The following is a 19,880-nucleotide window of genomic DNA, read 5'->3' as shown; positions in this document are numbered from 1 at the left end:
ATGTAAAACTGAAGGCACATGGGATGAAACTAAGCACAGATAAGACAGTGTTAATGGCAGCAAACTGGGGAAATCAGAAGAAGCTGAGAATTGAGATAGAAAGGAATACAGTGGAACATGTAAATAGCTTCAGGTATCTGGGAGTGTGGTTGAGAAGAAGGGAAGTCTGAATGAAGAGGTCAAAGCCAGAATCCAAGGGGCTGCAACCAACTGGCTTAGATTCTCAGGGTAGTCTATGACAGAAGAATGCCAAAGAAGCTTAAAGTAAGCTGTACAAGACAGTGGTGCAACCAGTTCTACTGTATGGTACTTGAGCAGTAAAGGCAGAGCAGATGAAGAAGCTAGAGGTGATGGAAATGAAATACCTTTGAAGTGTGGTAGGATGCAGTCTTGGGGACAGAAGAGAAAATGGGGACATAAGAGCAGAAGCCAAAGTAGCTCCAATTGCAGAAAAGACCAAAAATAGCAGATTATGGTGGTTTAGACACATACATAAAAGCAGAAGACAATCTGGTGAAGAAGATTTGGGACAGACAGGAAGAAGATAAGAGGAAACGAGGAAGTCCAGCAAAGAGGGGGATGGATTGTATGAAAGAAGATCTGTGACAGTCAGGTATGAGTGTTCAAGGAGGCAAGAGCATGGCATTGAATTGAGAGAGATGGAGACAGTTAACACGATTCCCCGACCCCATGTAGACAATGGGAAAAAGGGGGCTAATGATGATGATGATGATGATGATGTCCACCAGGGAGGCTTTTTTTTCCTTGCGGATCTTGTCCAGATTGAAAAGATGGAAGAACCACTTTTGCCTTGTCCAGAAGTGATTCACCATTATAATTTTTGGATAGTCCCTCTGAGTCTTTAGAAGAACCTTGGATATCAGTAGAAAGCATGAGAAAGCATAGATATATATTATCATCCATGGGAATGAGAAAGTTTCTGTCTTTCAGGCCTGACTGTAAGAGGGCCTGGAGCAAAATTTCTTGTCTGCTCTGAAGAGAGTCAAACAGTCCCTCTTCAGGTGTTCCCAACAGTTAGATCAATTCTTGGAAGACTCCAGGAGGAAATTTAGATTCATGGGTGTCTGTCCTTTGTTCTGCTGAGCTTATCTGGATAAGATGTTGCTAAGATGGGTGTATGAAGACTGAAGAGTGAAACTGAGCTAGGTTACTATCTCCCAGACTGTCATGGCATGTCTGCACAGAGGTTAAGATGAGGAAACGACTGTTTGTTTATTTATGTACTACATCAGTATGGTGTTATCTGAATACACTAACAGAGGTTCTGGGGACCAGACATGATTTAAGGTCATAAAAGCTTGACCATTGCCACCATCTCTATGTTATATATGCTTTTGTCTGACTACAGTATTCTAATAAGCTTGTAATTTTATCCCTTTTGAGACCACGCACCACACTAATTGTGAAGTGGCTGTGACAACTGACTTGAAGGAAGAGTTTGCAGGCAGAATGAAAGACCAGTAATGCAAACTATCATTCAGTCTCCCTATTCACAAATCCCAGAACTGAAATCTGAAAGGAAAATGCTGCAGATATTGAATCTAGACTAATATGAATTATCACTGCATTTTCCCCATGTGTAGTCTGGCCAGGTGAAGATTAAGAATCATTGATGACATGTACCCCAGAATCCTAAGAAACTCCTAAGTATTTGCATTTGCATGGCTTTCACTGGAGAAACTCTGGAAGAACTACCAAAATATGTATTTTTTTCTGGAGTAAGAATGCCTATTCCTATGGCCAAGTCAAACAAACATCCAAGAAAAATCATTATGTGAGAAGAGATCAGAGAAGACGAATAAAAGTTGATTTGGAACCCTGACTGAATAAAAGTTTCTTGAAAAGAAGTTTCTGAACAATTGATAAACATAGTTGACAGCAGGCAAAAGAGTTTGGAAAGATAAAGCAATCATCCAAATATGGAAAAATGTGAATACCTTAGGGTCTGCAATGTGCAATGACTGTAGGCGGGAAATTTGTGAAAACACTTGGTGCAGTAGACAGTTCAAAAGGTAAAACAGAGAACTAATAATGTGACCAGATGCAACAAATCTTATGAAATGTCTGAAGTGCTGTACAATGGGAATGCAATGATAGATGCCATATGTATCCTGCTTTACTAAAAAGCTAGAGGGGGAATCAAAAATACAAGATACTGAAGAGAAAACATTTTTAACTTTGGAATCTTAGCAAACAGATTCAGGTAAGAGAGATCCAACAAAGGACTCCTGGCTACTTCTGGTTTGAAAACAAGCAATATCCTAGAATAGAAGCCTCTGTCCAGAAGATTGAGAGCGACCTTCTCTATGATTCATTGAGTCAGCATGTTGTGCAGGATGGAAGGAGAGATCTGTTTCCCTGGGTAAGGGGGAAATCCCCTGGAAAGAAGAAAAGGATTGTCTTTACCAAGTGCACTCTCACTGGATTATACTCATAACCCATATATCTGAAACCTTCCAATGCCAAAATGGAAGATGAAGTAGGGGATATTAAAACATCGAAAGAGTGGAAGGTGTGAAGAACCTGAACAGACAGATAGTGGTGCTGACTGTCTTTGTTTTGAGAGGGTTTTACATTATTTTTGAGCCTTCATGTCTTTGCTGTTTAAAAGTTCATTTACCAACTCCTTGCAATTTAAATTGCTTATTTGAAGAATAAACTGAGGAAAGGGTAAAATTAGTATTTGTTCTGAGGCAGGAGGGATGAAAATCTCTATCACTCCATAAATTAATTTCCCCTTTCCTCACACTTCATCACATCTTTATCTAAGGGAGAATTTAAAATTTTAGATTTAACATAATCAAGAAGGTTTTGAGAATGCAACCAAGCAAGTCTTCTCAAAAACTAAACCAGAAACAGCAGTTCAGGAAGAAGACAAATTAGCATCAAGTCTACACGTTAAAACATGCTTATTCACTTAAGAAATAGTTGTCACAGAAACAATTAATAAATTCTTAGCCTCAAAAAAAGGAAGGTCAACCATTAACTCCTGCAAATTCTCGAAAGTGAACAGTAAAAACTTTAATATATGAGCTTGGCAGTTTAATATCCTGAAAGTTACAGTACTAGAATAAAACATTTTCTTCCCCAACTTATCCATTATGTTCTCATTCTTACCAGAGGGAATTTGGTTAGCATGAGTAACCTGTTTAACAGCTACAAATTTGGACAGAGAAATAACTGCTGAATATGTTTTAGGAGTAGAAATCAGGTAGTTGTGTGTCTGGAGTTCCTTTTTTTTACCTAAATTATCTGACATTCTGGAAACAGAATGTTAAATTTCAGGTAAAGTAGCAACAATTAAAATAACATTCTCCAAAGCAGGCGCCACGGGAAAGATGGCCACACAAGTTCTGAGATCTGTAAACATAACAAATAATAATACATTTTCTGTACCATAAGAATTTCATTCTGCTCCCACTGAAAAACCTCTTTTCAACTTATGTCACGTGTCAGGAAAAGATAACTCCTCTTGATGGTATACTTTCCTTGGAATCATAGTGCTTAGAGTGTGAAGAAATTCCTGAAACATTAGTATCCCCCCATATTATCTGTGCTTCTGAAAAATAAAAACTGGATAGAAAGAGAAAGAGGCCTTTTCCTTTTAGTCCCTGAAGAATGAGAAGGCAACGAAAAGGCAGAAATAAGTTCCTTTGCAAATCCCAGTAAATCAGTCGTGTCCATGGTAACAAAGTAAGGAGTCTGAGAAGTTCTCATTAAGCACAATTTCCTAGAACACTGATTGAATCTTACTGGGCATACAGTCTCCAGTTTCAACATTTCTACTCCTGCCAAGTGTAGAACCTTCAACAGCCCCTTCACTGACCCCAGCAAAAATGTCTCTCAAGGGCATCCAAACAGCTGCAGGGAACATGTCTATCACCTTGTCTTTGGTGGCTGCAAGTACAATACCAAGAGGGGTAGAAGAAAAAGATAGGTGGTCTGAGGCACAACACATGGCACAGTAGATTCACCCCCAGCAGCTGTGGTGAAACTGGAGTTGGTCTTTTATACCCAGAGACTCCTTAACAACATTCTACTTTTTGCAGACAGGAGAAGGTGCAACCATGGTGACTGAAGTACCCATAGTCAAGCTAAGGAAGAGATTTTGAATGCAGTAAGAGCAACCTGAATAAGTCAGTAAAATGTACGGAAAAGAACAAATGGTTCTGAGATATGTAAACCACAAGAGCAGTATCATGTCCCAAACACATAAACAATGGACAAAACACAAAGGTTTTAGTCAGAAATTACACTCTTCCTCACAAAGTGTTGACATAAGTATGTACAGAAGCATGCCCTTAGAAATGCCCTGTCAGTCCAACCACAATAAGTTTCCTAGCTAAGCACAAAAATGTTGGCAGAAAAAATAAAATATTAGAAGGATTTCCCAACAGTGGACATGTGCACCGACTTGTGGGATTGCTAGTCAACCGACAGTTTCAGAGGACCTGCCAAAGTTGTACTCTCTCTGGTGGCAAAAAAAGCTCTGAAGAGTTTCTCACTTCAAATGTCCTTTTACAGGAGCTCTGTGTGAGCTCCAGACAGTTCTAGTGCATGGCAAACGCCCAAAGCTTTGTAAAATTTGCCAGTTACAGATATGTAGGACCCATATAACTTAGACTACTCTACTGCAACGGTGATCTTTGTATTGAAAATCAGCTGTTACCTGTTTGAAGTTCTTTTATCTTGCCAATTAGAACTATTTTTATTACATGCACTGCATTATATTTTGGGGTTTACTTGCACACATTAAAACACATTTCTTGCTATCCATCAACATTTTGATTTTGATACCATCGTTACTGATACTTTCCTTATTTGACTCCACGTATGCTGCTCTGCACAACCAATGCAGACGTACTCTCTGAAATGTCTGTGCCCATCATGTAAACCAGTTTTCACTGAATATCTTAGTTTTCTATAGGTACATTATGGATGTCTGTGGTTTTCATAATGCACTTCTAACGTAGGATTTTCAGGCTTGATCCATTACATAACAGATATCCGTAACCGGTCGTGGATTCCACAGTCTCTTGACCCCCCACCCTGTCATTCTCTTTCTATTCTTGGGGATATTTTACCCTGGCACTATAAACTATCTACCTTTTCTATGTTTAGGCCAAAACATAAAAACTTTGGATCCCTGCAGTGGTCACTTACTGCAGATTTACTTTATGCATGATTTCATTTTGTAAATCAAAGTGTGGGCAAAACACAATAATATCTTATTCACATTCCTGCCCTCCTACTTCAGCTATATTTCCCTTGTTGTAGCAAAGTGTTATTTTTACATTCCACCTTCTTAAAATTGCTTACTTTTCATGAAGACCTGCTAACACTGAATTTCCTCAATGTCAGCTTTTCATGAGGTAGAAGGTACTGCCTTATCATCTACCAGTACAGGCTCTATGGTCTCAACAGAGAAAGAGCACACCCTATCAATATTTATTAGTGTCATTTATATCTAATTTAGTTTTTCTTGTTTCATTTCTTGATGCATAGCTCCATCTTCATTTTGCTTAATGATCCTGGATTTTGACTCAACAGGAATATCACTAGAGATGTATTTAATGTTGTACCGCCCCTTTGTATACACCTTCTTGCTGCATTCTTATTTTCTCTATGTTGGCCTCCCTCTGTCTCAGGATGAATATAGATCAATATTTCATTATCTTGTTCTTCTATGGCTTACTTTCCTTCTGAAAAGGGTACTTTAATAAAACACATTTTGCCATCAGTTTTACTTTTCCTCTATAAAATAAATACTTGGTGCATGGAGTCTTCTCTTATTTCATTTTTTTCCATCTTTTAATGACAGACATGGGTTTAGAACTCTGACCAGGTACCACATTTCCATCTTTCACTATCCGACAAAATCTTTCTTAGTCTTATGCTTCTCCATCTCAACACCCACCTGTGCAAGATGTTGGTAGCAAAGAAAAAGTAACACCTTTAGATATACTCTGTTTTAAACGTAAATGTGAATAAGAGTTTTTCATTTTTACTGCTTATTCTGACAAAAGCTCAGCCTACTTTACACTCTTTCAATAAAACTAACTACTAACTGTTTAGATTTCTCAATTGATGGGGCTTTTTGTTTTACTTTGATAGAAAGTTTAAAAGCAAATTCAAACTGTGTGATTTCTGAACTTCCTAACTTCCATTCCCTGGAGTATTCCCTGTCAATAAATGATTCTTTCTTTTCATTTCTGCAAGTCATGTTCACTCCCTGCTTTGCACCCTTTTTAGGCTGTAACGTCTTATTATGTACGTCAGTTTCTTCTATTCTTTATACACATGCAATCTGCTGCATCATAACAGACTGTAATATTTCGGTATGCAATTTCTTCCCATCTACATTTTTAATTCCTGCTGCTATATCATAGGCTTATGCGTACATATATTTAAATGGTTTATATTATTCCTTTCTGTGTGACAGCAGCCAAATATTTTTACGTGTAAGCTTTTTCTAACAGTATACCTTTATCTTTTTTAGCTCTGTTGGGTTTCAAAGATTTCAGTGAATATATCAGGGGGTTCCAATTTTTTAAGTGAGACAGAGATACATTTGGGTGCTCATTCACTTGTTGTTTCCTTCTCCATACTGTTAGGGTGGTTTTTCAAAAGAACTTCCTTATTGTCACTTCCTACACAACTCTTTAAAGTATGGAAAATCTTTACTTATTATCATGTCACATGTTAAATTGAGAAAAACTGCACCAATGTGCGGTATCTTCCCCAACACAGTTTGGATTTTTGTCAGAGCAATGGGATATTTTTTGTCTTTGAATACAAACCACTTCAAATGCATTGTTAGCAAGTGTTTCCTTTCAACCTACATTCTGCCCCTTTAGAAGTGTGACCACACCGCCTAAGTCTACTATTTCTTTTATCTCCCTGTCATTAATTTATGCTTTGCACTATTTAATTTTGCAGTATGACAGTAATAGAATGCAGTTTCAACCATTCCAGCAGATAGCTTATCATACTGAACAGGCCTTTCAGATGTAATAGTTTTCAAATTTGCAAGAGTGTTACTAAAAATAGTACCTTTTTCATATTTAAAAGAGTATGCGCTTACATCTCTTACATTTCTCTACTATCAACATTTTGCACAGGATTTTACTACACATAGTACAGGTCTACACTGCCTGGTTCTCTACATGGCTTTATGGCATAACAATCTTTCCAACAGAGCAACAAAACTCAGTCTTTAGGGTCAGTTTGACATGCTCTCTTTCTTAAAGTGGACAATAACTATTATTTCTGTCAGTTTACTTGCATTATCTTAACCCTCAGTATATGCCAAAAATGTAATTATATGATTTAAGTCAGATAATTGTGACCTTACCATTTTGCTAAGGGAAAATGTCAAGGAATAATACTTTTAAACTTCTGAGTCTAAGAGAACACCAGCTCTGGCAAATAATGCCATTTTGACCTTATTATAGTTCTGATAATCAGTCTCCTCCATGTTTAAGAAGCCTCTCAGTGGTTCTTCATTTAACTAAACTGATAAGATTCTGTTGCAGCAGATTTTGTCTTATCCCTTCTAGTGGGCATTGCACTCAAATCTAATAAGATATACTTTGAGTTCCTCTTCGTGTGTAAGTTTTCTTAAGAATAGCATTGTCGTGTGGTACCAATTGACTAAGCTACCCTGACCATCCCTTCACCTTCAGCTATCATGGTCTGTAGTAACTGCTCTACTTTTGTAATTTTGGTACGTGGGTCTACACACAGATAGGTACACTCTAAAAATAAAAATTCCAAGCACATTCCACATGACTTTATCTCTCTCTCTCTCTCTCTCTCTCATTTTAAGGAAATTACTCTCATATACATTGGCAATGATATACGCGTCTACTTACTTTCATTGACAGACCCACTGACAATCGAAACATCAACCACGAAAGATAAAAAAACTAAACATCGACACATTACCATGCATGCACCAAGAATGAACCTCAGCTTATGCAACTGTACTTGTCAAAAAAAAAAAAAAAAAAAAGCATATTTTTTTACATGGTGGCAAGCCCCAGTGCACCTGCCATACCCCCTGTTATTGCACAATCCCTGGAGAAAGGGAATATACAGCTAACAGAGGACTGTCGATCTCACACACTTGTTGACTGTCTGCATATGTCAAACAAATGTGGTCAATTAAACAAATGTCAACCACCAAGCATTTCAACCAACTACTGGAATTCCATAGCTATAGATAGATAGATATATCTATATCTATCTCTCTATCTCTCTATGTCTCTCTCTCTCTTGATATATATATATATATATATATATATATATATATATATATATATAGAGAGAGAGAGAGAGAGAGAAAGAGAGAAAAACAGAGAGATAGATATGAGACATATATATATTTTATATATATATATATATATATATATATATATATATATATATATATATATATATATATATATATTGACATAGACGGCTAGATAGATATAAATGTAGACAGATAAATATAAAATATATATGGTTATATTTAAACACTAGGGAGGTAAGCCTTAGCATGAATGGTCAGCACTTACGGTAACCCTTTCTGCTTTACAGACCACCCTACCACAGTGATTGTCAGCCACAGGACAAAATCTTGCAGATGGTAGTTCTACCAGTCATGCTGAAGGATATGAAGGATACTGAGGCAATCCAAGAGAATAGCTAATGCTAATTAATCATGTCCACTAAATGCCAGTTTTAAGTGACTTAGTCAGGGAAGTGATTAAGAGAATCACATGTCTACAAAAATTAGCACAGCTGGTCATGCTAGGTAGCATATTACAGGTAAGATTATTGAAGTTCAATGGGGTGCTAGTGGTAGGGGTGTGTGAATGTGTGGATGTATGCAATAATGTGTGTGAGTGCCTGTAGGAGTATCAATGGGCTGGGGATGACTCCGTGTGTAGATGTGTGTGTGTGTGTGTGTGTGTGTGTGTGTGTGTGTGTGTGTGTGTGTGTGTGTGTGTGTGTGTGTGTGTGTGTGTGTGTGTGTGTGTGTGTGTGTGTGTGTGTGTGTGTGTGTGTGTGTGTGTGTGTGTGTGTGTGTGTGTGTGTGTGTGTGTGTATGTGAGCTTGTTTGAGTGTGAGGGGATGTGAGTGAATGTGTGCACATGAATGTCTGCATGTATATGTGTGTTTGTGAGACTGGAAATAGAGGAGTCCATGTGCTTGGGTTGCCAGTGGTAATTACAGCCAAAACATGGTTGTTTACCACTGACAGTAATTATGGGTGATTCGGAAACAAACTAGCTGTTAATGGTGTCTCCCTGATTGTGTTTAAAGGTGTCTCTGAACCAATTTTTCTGTGATTGTGTACATTGGACCTACCTGTGATAAGCAGTTTACTCAGCCACAGCAATGCTTGAATTCCAGCCAGTAACTATCAGGCATTTTGCATATAGAGATTAACAAGGTTAATAGATTAAGAGGCGATCTCTGCTTGACTTACAAAGCCATGTCTGACCCAGCCCTGTTAGAAATGTTACAACTTAAAGAAATCCCAATCCCTCCGCACCACATGCTCCAGGGACCTCCAACTCATTACCACAATCAACAGAACATGCTGTAGGGACAGGTTCATAACCATGAGACTGCCCATGCTATGGAACAGACATCCCATACATGTCAAGCAGAGCACCTCACTGGCTCTTTTCAAGATAAATCTTGATAAGTCGACGGGAAATAGAAAGTTCACACCGGGGATCACTCCAGTGGCCCTACATAATAGAGACACCGGAAATAATGGCAGCATGATGCCAGGGCACTTCTATGGGCTAGGCTTGTAAAGGCCCTAGGGCCATTGGCCTAGTACACACCTATGAACCTATGAACCTGTAAGGTGCACTTCCTTGCAAGTTACAAAAGACATATGCCTGAGCTAACCAGGCTTCAAATGCAAGACCTACACCCTCCAAATGAAGTTGTTAGCCTCTGTTGGGCATTATAACATAAGTCATTCTCATACTACTGGGATTAAACTCTGATTGCCAGAGTTCCTCTGTTAGCAAAAAATGTTGGAATTTTACTTATTTATTTATGTATTTACTTGCTTTTTAAACTATTTCATTGCTGAAGTCTATGCGTCTTCCATCACAGAAGAAAAGACAACATAGTGACAACAGACAAATAAAATATACAAAGCAGAGATCGGCAATTAAACAATGCACAAAATCTATACACAAGTATATCAAAAGTTTAGCCATCTGAAAGTGCTGGAAATACTTCTGCCAAGATCTAAGCAGACTTTCCTAAAAGGATGAAATTTAAGCAGCATCCTAAAAAGCATCTTTCAGATTCACTTGCTAAAATCAGGGATGGTATATAAGTCCACAGGACTGGGACAACATATGAAATAGTAATCAGTCAGTAGCTGTAGCCTGACCCATAAAATAGTCAGCTGACTGCTCCCCTACCCCTAGAACTTGAAATGTCTAGCCAGAACATTAGTTCACAGCATGTCCTCCATCAGATTATAATGTTACTCCCATTCATGAAGCTCTATTTCATGAAGATTTAGATGAGACAGAGTTTTTCAAGTTCTGTAGCCATGAGCTATTTTTACTTTATGTGCTTATCGACCAGGTAAACCCAGTAGGCTCACAAAAATCTTTTGTGTGTGTGACTAAGTATTGTCAAACTGACTTGAACATTAACCTTGTAGGCAAATGGAGACAGAGGTAATTAAACCCAGGAATACAGAAAGCAGCCTGTTGGCCACTTATAGCCTCAATCTTCTCACCTAAATATACCACCTATTCTGTTCACCCTTGTCCAGATAAGTCATTACTATGCTGAACTTCTCCATTACAAAATTATTATCATCATGTTTGTATTTTAAATTACACAGGAGCTGTGGGCAAGACATTTAATCCCTTTTTCCTCTTTTGCTCTCCCTGTCTTGCTGTGTGTACATATATATTTGTTGACTTGTTGACTGGTTGTCTTTTTTTTTTCTAGGATGCATACTTGTGAAAGAAAGGATTCTATACCATAGTGGTGGCAATGATGAACTTTCTGTCCTGAGAAGCTATGAAGGGTTTAGGGACTTATAATTTGCATTATACAACAACCCCCCCATTAATATTCCAAAACGTGCATGCTGATTGGTCAGCGTGCATGTTGTAAATCAGAGTTATAGTAATGGAAATAGGTCCAGTCACCCGGACTTTTTCCATTAGTATAACTCTTTTTTTTTTACAGCAACGGAGAATGCAAGATCTCTGTTGCTTTTTACACACTGTCTCGCTAGCGAGACTGCTTTAAAAAAGTAACAGAGATCTTTCTATCTCTGTTGCTTTTTGTAAAGGTGTCTCGCTATGTTAAATGGGTTTAACATAGCGAGACAGCTTTAAAAAAAGCAACGGAGGCTCTCCATTGATTTTTTTAAAGCTGTCTCGCTATGTTAAACTCCTTTAACATAGCGAGACAGTGTGTAAAAAGCAACGGAGATCTTGCTTTCTCTGTTGCTTTTTTCAAAACTGTCTCGCTATGTTAAATGGGTTTAACATAGCAAGACAGTTTGTAAAAAGCAACGGAGATCTTGCTTTCTCCGTTGCTTTTGCCCACAGCTCTGATGTACTGCATAAGCATATGCATGTGCAGTACCTCAGAACTGCCGCAGAATACCAGACAGCTGCAGAAGGGCAGCAAGGAGGCATTATACAATGCCATTATTTAAGAAAAGTCATTATTTTTTTTCTTAAATAATGTCATTGTATAATAGCAATAACCCACTTCTGGGTGTGGGTAATGCTGTATTTACCCACGGTTGTCTTTGTTTGGCCAATCGGGCTTTGCCCTCATGACCAAACCACACCAACCATGGGTAAATCCAGCATTATCCACACCCAGGCATGGGTTATTGCTATATTTTTCCATGGACCTTGCTTACCTTAAGTATGTTTACAAAGGAGGAAGGACAATCTATTGTCTATGGGGCTGCAACAGTAATATTCAGACAGTTGTGAGTTGTAGACATTCAAAATGATTTCAGGGCTAATGGCATAATGCAGTGCTGGTGTGTTGAAAAATGCACAAGTGCTAAGTGATAGTGTGGCAGAACTTGGCCAGTATAATCAAAATGTGTGGATACAATGTTTGTTATTCTGCAAAACAGGGCACAGGGCAAACTATGTTTGTTTGTTAAATAATAAATAATAAGTGTTAGTTGTCCTAAACTGCTTGGTCTTAGCTTTTTAAAATGTATTTTATTCATAATCAGCATAAAGACTGGTCATTATTTCTAATAATGAAGACTAAGACAGTTTGTACCCTCCAATGAAGTCAACATTTTACTCAGTAGTTTTTGCAAACTGCACGGTTTCCCCACAAAAAAGGTTTCAGATTAAAAAGGCAAGTTTTCATTTTACTTACCTTTATTATCTTTGCTTTCTAATACATTTTGAAACAAAGAATATGGCCTGATTTTATTTATCATTTCTCCATATTCCTTCCATTATCAGTTGTAAAAATAATAAAAACATTTTCAAACTTTTAAATTTAAGTCAAGAATATTTATAATCATTGTTGGTTCTGACTAACCTCATTCTTGTGTGGCCCTCCTGATCATTATACATTTACAAACATTAACATATATTTTCTTATATGGCAAGAAATAGAAAAAAATATCTTACTGCTTCAATTTCAGTGTAGATGGATGTTTTTACTCACGATGCACATGGTGTTACATTTTGACTTACCTTGGGTACCTACAAAACAACAGTCTGTAAATTCATTATCAAGGCAGTTAAAGACCATGACCATAATTATCATTTTAAATTAACACTATGGACTAAAGCTGCTCAACTGAGTCCACTCACTAATTGCAAGTTTCTTCAGCTGTGGCTTTAAATTACTTACAGAGTTATTCAAATTTGAAAGGAGGCTTTTACATACACCGCTGAATTTTCTTTTTTGCTGTTGAGAACATGTAATTATCTATAGATCTACAACTTTTATCTTGACAGAACCATTGCATTCCATGGATTTGTGTGGGTTTAAAGGTATATAATTACACAGCAAACTGTATATACTTGCTCATATGGAATAGTTATTGACTCTATTTTGTTGCAGACTGGTATATCGAAGTATATTTATGTTTTAGGAATTAACATATTTTGTTTTCAAGTACAGCTTCTGAGCTGCAGTGAAAATCCTTGGTTGGAATGTATGTTGCAGCTTAAGTGAAATACTGAGTCCGCTTCATTTATTGCTAGTATCCCTTCATTATGATATATTTACATAGCTGCTTATTGCATTTCTATACCTTAGTAGGAGTTTCTGTAATCTCTTCTGATTTCTTGGCTTTGCACAATTGTTTGCTTTTCGAAGAAGTGACGAGGACTTCTTATGTTTGTGCCCATACTTACATCAATGCTGACTGTTCATAACTGTTGCTGTCCTTCAGATATCAATTCAACACTAAAGAATAATTTGACTAAAAAATTGGGGGTAGTATTAGTAGCAGGAATTTGGACTATTTATAGCAAGAATTTATCTGAGCACTACTTTTCTTATTTTTATGGACCAGTTAATTAAATTTCCTTTTCCAAATCTTTGTAAAATTGATTTGCCTAGCTAGACTGATTCAAGAGCTTTTCAAATTTTTTAAGATGGTAGCCTAGTCTTTGTACTATACCTTAGGTTGTGATAGGCACATCAAGAATTATGTCTGTTTTCAACAGTTTGAGTAGTAACTCAGTGAAGGGACTGCACAGGAGATTTAATGTATTATATTCAAGTTTCTTGATATTTTGTTGTTGTTGTCTTATTTATTTACTTTTGTTGAACAGTACAGTTCAGTTTTAGTCTAACTGTGGCCTTCTTTACAGAACAGTTAAACTGATAGTTATACTGACTAGAAAACATTGACATGGACAATGGTGAAAGCTCTCTTCTCTTAATTAAACAGGACAATTAAATAATAATAATAGTGGTAATAATAACAATGATAAACACCTTATACCTTTGCCAGGATGACCTGTAAGCACTTCTCGTTAATTGACTTTCTTAACGTCACACAGTAGGCAAATGAGGGCTGAGGAAATTAAACCCTGTACTACAGGAACTACAGCTCACAGCCTTGTACCTACTGGAGACACTAATCATCCAACATAACACCTTACTCATGGGATGCTTTAATTACCCCTTTATAGACTGGAAATCCTACATGGCCTAAAATCTACAGGCACAGAAATTCATGGACTTTGTAAATAGAAATGCCCTTGACCAAATAGTGAATTTGTCCACTAGAGGCTCCAACAGACTGGACTTCATTCTCACAAATATGGGAGTATGCTGCACCCCTCTCCCCAATGACTCATCCTTCTTGGTAAGGTCTGACGATAAAGCTGTCTTCTTCAAAATCAAAATTAACTCCATAATCCAAGTAAAAACAGTAACAGTTAGGAACTATTCCAAGGCAAGCTTACTTTTATTTATTAAAAGATGATTTGCCAAAATGCAATGCCCCTCCAACCATGAGAACATAGCAGCCTATACTGAATTTCTCTCAGAAACACTGGCCAACCATGTCAATGGCTGCATAGAGGCTGATAAAACTGACAGAAGTAAGCCCAGAACTAACTCCAGAAATAAAGCACCCTGGTAGCATTCCAAATTAAAAAGGATATAAAACAAAAGAAAAATTGGCAAAAATCAGGAAGGGTGATTTCCATACAGAGATAAAAAGTCTCTTGTCAGACTACATAGGTAACTAAGAGGGCTAATTAAGTCAAACAAAGCTCACTTTGAAGTTAAGATAGCATCCCAGGTGAAAGATAGGCATTAGGTCTTTGTCAGCTATGTCAGAAACCTCAAGGGCAACACACAGCAACGTGATAAATCGGTAGTTAATAGAGCCACATTTACTCAGCATAATGATATAGCAAACCTCTCAGTGGAAAAATTCAGTTTCAGCTTTAGTCTCCTCTTTTCCCCAACCATCCCCCAAGAAATACCCTCAGATATAACTCCTCCAACTATAACGAGGGAGCATGTACTGGTTGTACTCAGTAAATCCAAAACCACAGCTTCAGAGGGCTCCAATAACATCCTGGGGATACCACCTGAACAGTCTAAAATATGACTTATCAGGACTCATTAAATCACTATTCAACTTCAGTCTTAAATCAGGCTTTGTGCCATGAGAATGGAAGACTGTAACAGTAATCTCCCTTCATAAGGGAGAACCTTCAACAGATACTGGAAACTATAGACCCATTAGTGTGACTAGTCTTATTTACAAAGTCATGGAAAAAATTATCATGGAAATTATCAACAAGGACATAGGAGACCACCAGACATTGGATCCATCCTAGTTTGGCTTTGTCAAAGGAAGTTCATGCTTAATGAACTTTGAAAAGATTGCTAAGGCAATGGATGAGGGGAAAGCAGTATATACTGCCTACCTAGGTCTGACAAAAGCATTTGATGCAATACTTTACTCAGGCATTGTCAACAAACATACAGAGCTAGGCATAAACACATTTTTAACATACTGAATTGTTAGCTGACTCTCAGGTAGGACACAAGAGCTAAGGATCAGTGAGGCCATCTCCACAAAGAGGTTGGTCACCAATGGAGACCTTCAAGGGTCTGATCATCTTTGTCATCTACTTCTTGGAGGTCAAAGCCAATGTCAAAGACCCCTATCTGACCATGTTTGCAGATAATTGCTAAACTTGGAGCACTCACTGCATCTCACAAAGATGAGAACACCCTTCAGGAAGGTCTAACACAAATGCTTGTTACGAAAGCTATGGCTTAAAACACAATGCCAAGTAAGGCATTATAGTTCATTTTGGGAAGCTGGCCACCCCAAGTAACTACATCTTAAACAAAACACCCCTAAAAGTTGATTAACTAGTCAGAGATCTGGGAACTCATGTACACTACCTTTGGCTAACATGAGTCCAAGATACTAAAAAAAATCCTTCTATGTTTCTCAACTTATAGGTAAGGGCATGGAATCTAGGTCCAGAGAGGTCAATGTATCACTGTACTCTGCTCACATCATGTATTATTGCCCTCTTCAGTATGTACTGACCAGACATATGAAGAAACTGGAACATCCACAAAGGGTCCTTACAAAAAGAATATAGGGAGAAAATACAATGTCATACACTGATCACCTCAAAGCCCTGTCTCTTTACTTGGTATCATATAGACTTCTGAGTGGTGATCTTTGACTGGCACAGACGGCATCCATAATGGACCCTGTTTTGATGAACCTTCTGCCCTTTCTCAAAACAAACAGTATCACAACTACTAGATCAAAAGATCTAAATTTTGCAAGTGACATTAATAGGACATCGTGGAGAGATAGATAGATATGTTTCTCAGAGAATTCACATTTTCTGGAACAGACCCCCAATCATGTGAAGTAGACTTCCTCACTAATCCTATTTAAGTGCAACTTGGACCAATGGATGGGCAATCAAAAATTCATTGGTTCATAGGTTCATAGGTTGGTACTAGGCTCTTGGCCCTAGGGTCTATACAAGCCTAGCCATAACAATTCCCTGGCTATTTCTTCCCACAATATTTACTTCCCTTGATCCCTGTATAGCAGGGTGACTGGCGTGATCCCCGGGGTGAATTTCCTATCTCCCATCCAATTGTCAGGATTCCTTTTGAAGAGGGACAAAGAAGCGCTCTGCTTGACATGTATGGGCAGTCTATACCAGAGTCTGGGGAGTCTCTGGGTCAGGAATCTATCACTCCAGCATGTTTTGTTTATTGTGATGACAAGATTTACATCCCTGGAGCATGTGGCTCTAAGCGATTGGGATTTCTTTAAGTGGAGCATGTCCAACAGCTCTGGGTTTGACATGGCCTTGTATGTTAAGCAGAGACTGCCTCTGAGTAGACGATATGTGACAAAGTATAGCTGGAATTTTTTTAAATGGTCAGCATAGGGCATCTGCTTTAGGCCTGTGATCCTTTTAGTGAGGTATTTCTGTAGCCTTTCCAGTTGTTGCAGATGTCTTGAGAGGTACATACCAAACGGGGCATTGTAGTCTATAATGGGTCTAATGAGGGATGAGTACAGGGGGACAATTACCTCCTTTTTTCTGGATGAAAACCCTTAGTGATGAGGTGTGCCACATAGAAGGATTTCATGACTGTTGTGGTGATGTGATTATCGAAGTTAAGACCACTGTCCACCTGTGTCCCTAGGTCTCTTATCACACTTTTGGCGTTTAGTGTACTGCCACCTATGTGGTAATTCACAGGTACATGTTTTTTCCTAAAGGGGATAACTATACATTTCTTGGCATTGAGCTTGAGCCCATGGCTCTGGCACCAAGCATCTGTTTCTGTAAAGCGCTTTTGTAGAATATCGACATAATTTGGGGATTCAATAATGGCTCCCAGTTTGCAATCATCTGCAAACTTTGTTAGCCAGAGTCCCTTAGTGTTGGCCTGTACTTCAGAGAAGTAGATGACAAACAAGAGCAGTCTGAGGACTGAACCCTGAGGTATTCCACTTGTCACTTGTCTGGAGCTGGATTTGGAGTCGGCTACTTTTACAGTCTGGGTTCTGTCAATAAGCCAGTTGGCAACCCATCGAGTGAAGTAGGGATTAATGCCCAGCTTAGTAAGTTTATCTATGATTACAGAGTGCGGGATGGTGTCGAAGGCCTTGGTGAGGTCCAGACAGGCTGTGTGGACCGCCTTACCCTCGCCCACCACTTTGGCTGTTCTTGAGCCTATGTCTCTGATAGACAGAAATAGTTAGTAAATTGCTCCTGATATAAATCAAATTTGTAGGTAACATCTGTGTTGCATAGCTACACTTCTAAGGGTCCCAGTGGCCATTAACCTAGTTTACACAATCTGTTAATCTACAATTTGCTGCACTGCACTAGCCATAATGGAATAAAAATTCAAACATCTGTACTGGAGTGAAACCTATTCCTTCCATATCTATATATTTTAATGTTCTACATGCTGACATACTATTCATTTACATTTTTCTAAGTGCAGGACTGTTGCAGCTGCTATGTCTTAACAAATATGCTTCCACTGAATAATTGCAGTAGTTTTCTAGCTGATTTTTAACCAGTCAGATATTTTTCCTATTCTAGTTAGACTCCATTCTCATGTTGATTTCCTCACAGAATAAACTGCCATGAGCCCTATATATAAACGGTATTATCTCATACATATGTGTCAATTTTCAGCACTTTGAAAATCTGAATAACGTTTTTTTTTGTTTTGCTTACCTTTAGGTATCAATCAATGTGAGGTGCTTGGTAAGATATCAGGCTTGATATTTAAGAATTTATCTGATTTAGGCATTTCTCCTTCATGGATGAGTATGTCATCATAACCTGTTTTCTCAAACACTTAAAAGTATAAACTGTTAACCTCAAGCACAGAAAATTCTTTATCAAGCCAACTAAGATCCCAATAACAACATTTAAACTTCACTTCCATGGCAGCATTTCTGCTCTCAAATGAAGTGAAGAGATACTAACATTCTTCAACAAAACAGCAAGTCTCTCCATGGCATTAGGAAGACAATATTGCAAGGTTTTGGTGTTCATAATTCTTGTTTCCTGATAACTTCTCATTTAGGACTTAATTTGAGGAAATCATAGTAGTTTCTGTAAAACTTATGGAACTAATCCACTTTCTTGCTATATTAACTAATTCCATAACTCCCAAGTCTTGCAACAGGAGCATTTATGACTGCCCAAGCCTCAGATCATGTGCCTGATAGTGCATTCTTTACATACAGTTTTATGATAGATACCAAAAACAAATCCTGTGCACAAAGCATGGGAACCCATTAGTGACACAGAAGTTTCAAATATGTGTCTCCAAATATGACAGTAGCAACTTTAAATTTTAAAATACTTCAACAGAATATTCTCTCTGGGGTCCTACAGAAATTATAGACAATATTATAGCCATGCATTATGTAAACAAGTTAAGTATTAACAGGCACTTATGTGCTACACAGAGATGCAGTGAACTTGTTGAAATCACTACTGCATCACAGCAAGTCTGTATAAGCACTCTATCAGGCAGGCAGAATTTGTTCACATAGTCATTGAGCAGACTATTATCACTATCACCAGTACTATCACCATCGCCAGGGTTTGCATTACATGTGGAGTGTGTCTGTCCTCAGTGACACAGGGTACAGGGTTTGATTCTACCTTTGGGTTATTGACTTGGCTTAAAACAGCCCTTTAGGACAGTTATCTTACTATTCACCTATGAACAAGATTGAAGACTTATGAGGTTATTTTCATTCACATAACATCTCAACGGGTAACCCCTGAAGTGGATCTTTCTGCTTACCTTTCTAATAAATCACAAAACACCATTTCAGTTTCTTTATTTTTACTGCACAAAAAACAAAATGTTTTTTCTTTCCCTTGTTGACATGATCAGTATTGCACATTTTCATGATTAACTTTAATCTAGAAGAGTCTACTCAAAGGCAGTAGTGAGTCAGCAATCATGTTTCACAAAAACTGTGAAGTCAGCCATGGTTCCCAGTAAGACAATGTGCATGTTATGTTTTCAGCTTTTATGCTTCCTGTTTGTGAAATACTATTATTATACCAATAAATAATTACTTCTGAATCCATGTCTTAGCACTCAACCTTCAGGCCTTAGAAATTTGCTGTTTACAAAGATACTTGGCCTTGAACCTTGTAAGTGAGGATTTTTATAGTAATACCATAGCACAGGATTGTGTATTTTGCATCTGCCAAAGAACTTTCATGATCAAGGTTTTACACTGTCTTGAATATTTGTGTTGCCAACCTACTTCCTCAGGTTGAGTCTTTCTTGAAATAATCTGGAATCCT

The sequence above is a fragment of the Protopterus annectens genome, chromosome 3.part0, assembly GCF_019279795.1.
Source record: "Protopterus annectens isolate FY-2018-M chromosome 3.part0, PAN1.0, whole genome shotgun sequence".
NCBI classification, from domain to species: domain Eukaryota; kingdom Metazoa; phylum Chordata; order Ceratodontiformes; family Protopteridae; genus Protopterus; species Protopterus annectens.
This window is presented reverse-complemented; position numbering follows the sequence as displayed.